The following is a 3737-nucleotide window of genomic DNA, read 5'->3' as shown; positions in this document are numbered from 1 at the left end:
TTGTTGCTGTGTTATGGCTACTTGCACATGAAACATTACGCCTGCCAAGCTTTCGATCGGGACAATTACAGCACAAACTGATCGTGGCGCAGCCTGGAAACATGGCCGACACCCCCCCCCCCTCTCCCCAATCCCTGATCTGCACACTATTAGATCCCACTGCCTCTGTGGACAGGGATGCAGGGAGGTGGGCCGCACTGTGTTTGTGTGGACTAAAAATGGGTCAGGCTTCCAGTCACAGCCACAGCACACACCAGCATGGCTGAGTGCCTCTGAAAGGAGGGTCCCACTCCTCTGCTGTCTAAGGAGGAATGCTTCCTGCGGATCAGCTGCCGGTGTGTGTGTGAGACACAGTGGCAGCCCTGTAGGAGATGCATAGATTAGTAATAACCCCCCGTGTTTCCCATCATGCAACCACTTGTCCTCTCTTTCATCACAAAGCTTTGAAATCACCATGCGGTTAACCCCGTGCACTGTTCATCGAACTGCATCCATCTTTGGCGTGGAAATGTTGTCCAATACTTTCACAATGCAGGAGACTAATTACCAGAGGGGACAGCAGGAATAAATCAAACCCAAACTTCTTACAAACAAATAAACTAGATCTAAATATTTGAAGGAAAAATCACAACCTATGAGCAAGCAGATTTTACTCCCCAGTGATCACACTGGACCATGAATCATTTCTGACAGGCTGTTTTTGTAAAAGTGAGGGATAGAAGATGTTTTGTTGGAAACTCATTGAAAATGCTAATGGGTAAACAAATTTGCTAAATCAAAGCAATGACCTGAATACTAAAAGTGACTTCTTCAATCTTCGCCACAAGGCTGAATGTATGAAAAGATAATCAGCAGCACAAACACACACACACACACACACACACACACACACAACGTCTCAAACCTCTCTCCCCCAGACACAGATGATTCTTTACTGAGACCCAAATCCTCCTCCACACACACAAATACGCACATCTGCAAATTTTGGCTGGTGCTGCCACTGGACCATGCTGACAGACAGCCCCCCGGTGCCTCCCCCTGTCCTCCCCGGCTCTCCGTCTCGGGCTCTCATTCGCCCGTCTTTGTCCTGTGAAGCACCACAGATCCAGTTAGTGGGGAAGACTGATGCTGGCAGGCCGTGAACACCATCTGCTCCTCTTCACCAGGCCAGAGCAGCTCAGCCACACTGAGCTGACTGGGACTGAACCCACAGGATGCTGCACGCTTCTAATGATAGGTGTAAAATACTACACGACACCTAGCACGCTGTTGTAAATAATTGTGCATGACAGCAGTGTCAGACATGGCTGAGTGGAGCAAGGTACTGTAAGAATGGAACAGGAATGACATTTTCACATATTAGTCTTATTTGCTTTTTTGCCAAGTGCCTCATGTACAGTTAATATAAGGCTACAGCCAGGAGACAGTTAGCGTAGCTTAGCATGAAGATTTGAAACAAGAGGAAACATTTCGACTGAATGAAATAATGAACGTAGCTACTGTGATGTCACCTACTGGCCTTGAGTCTGGCATTTTGGCAATCTCCATCTTGGATTTTTGGAGCAAGAAGTGACCATATTTGGAAGAGAGGGCGAAGCTAACCATAACGCTATATGCTAGCATGGTTAGCATGGTGTATTTACAGCTATGGTTAACTTTAACAATGCCAATGTTAAAGCAATAAAACGGGCTAAAAACCATTAAAACAAAATGTACTTGCCATAAAAAATAAAAAAATAAAATAACAAACTCCTTAGAGGGTCTTTTAGTATAAACAAACACTGAACAAGATTCTTTAAACAACCAAAACATTACAGTTGACATTTATTACATGAAAACACACCAAAATAGTGACAGAAAAGCCTTGACTCTGTGAATCTGGGGTTGAGCTATAGTTACGTAACCTAACCAACGTTGTCACTGTGGTAGCAACTTGTCAATGGACTGTACCACCTGTTACTTAAAGGAGCTATATGTAAGAAATCTAAAGCAAATAGTCGTAAAATCATCCTAATATGTCACAGAGAATAAGGAATAATATTAATATAACATACTGATCTCACCGACAACAATAGTACAGCCAGAATATTCGCATTTAAAAAATTTTTTTACGATCTACAAATCATGTTTATGTTTTGAATTTGTGTTTTGGCCTGTTGCGCCACCCACCGCCATCTACCAGTCACGCAGTCAGTAGAGTCTCAGTATCAGTTACAGTTACGACTGAGCTACAATGGCTGACGGTGCGACTAAACCCAAACGACCTTGTTTTGATTCCCAAAAACGCCAAGACAAAACTCGAGGCAAAGCGAGGGTCTAGACGGTTGAAAGCGGAGAAGTATTTGAAATCGGATGTCGAAGTGGCTACTCTTCTCCTCGACAGGTAAGCTTTAGCCAAAGTTGGCTAACTAGCGTCATAGCTAGACGGGGATGGACATTTCGAATACTTTCAACTGTTATTCATTTTCGATCATACATTGTAGCCCATGTGCAGGTGGGTCATCGACCCGACTGATTTTTTTGAGAAACAAATGTTAGCAGCACGGCAAGCAGCATTAGCAGTGGCCCGGTACATAGCATTAGCAGCCGGCTCCTCCTCAGCTGTATCCCGGCAGCACCGTTAGGCTGACACGACTCACGGCAGTATTTTGAATTTGAGTGCAGTAACCGTTTTGGCCACATTCTTACATACGGCACCTTTAAAGTGGCCACACCCTTAATTATGCCTAACTCTAAGTCTTGTTAACAGGTGAGTTATATAAAAATTCAACCCCGTACAGTTGTCTTGAACGGGGAAGTTAGCTATAGAACCCAGAGGTAGCTAAGCTAGCTAAGTTTTTTTGTGCAGAACTTTTATTTTGTTGTATCTTATCATGTATAAGTACGTTACTCTTCATTATGAAAATTAAACTGTAATAATCAGTGGTGTAGTGGAGGGTATACGCAGGTATACAGGGTATACCCACCTCTTTTTCTGTTTGTTGACAGTACACCTAATCAGCCAAAACACCATTTGAATATATAGAAGGGTTTACCTACTTCCTTGTCGGTATCCTACACATCTAGTACACCCACCTCATCAACTACAACTACACCACTGGCAATAATCACACCAACAGATCATGATGATATCTCAATGTCCTGCATGCTGTCGTGTAAAATCATAATTATATCAACATCCAAGTATGCCATTTAAAAAAGAGAAGAGATAATAAACATGGGTCACCCTAAAACCTGAATCTTCTGCTGCTTTAAAGACCCAAAATGCATTCATTCATACTGGCTGTCTAATTAAGGCATATAAGGACATAAAACATGATCTAAAACTATAACTTGTTTTTTTAAAATTGTTGTCTTTTGAGCAATTAATCGATTAACTGACTCATTGTTCAAGCTCAAATTGACTTCTTAAAATAGTCAACTAGTGACAGGTTGGCATGGCAACACAGGGGTGAGTGAGAGTGTTATTTGATTAAACGTACCTGTCAGTTATTCAGGACATTTATTGAGCAACGATACCAAAAAATTAGCTGGTTACAATTTCCTAAATATTAAAGGGCCAGTGTGTAATATTTGGCATGGTTTATTGTCAAATCTGAATCTGAATCTGAATATTCTATCCATTAATATGTTTATATAAGTGTATAATCACTATAAAATAAAATTTGTTTGGTTTTCGTAGCCTTATAATTATGCTTTTATATATATATATAGCAAGGGCCTTGCTTTAGAGAGGT

Source organism: Epinephelus moara, chromosome 22 (genome assembly GCF_006386435.1).
Source record: "Epinephelus moara isolate mb chromosome 22, YSFRI_EMoa_1.0, whole genome shotgun sequence".
NCBI lineage: Eukaryota > Metazoa > Chordata > Actinopteri > Perciformes > Serranidae > Epinephelus > Epinephelus moara.
Note: the sequence above shows the minus strand (reverse complement) of the source record.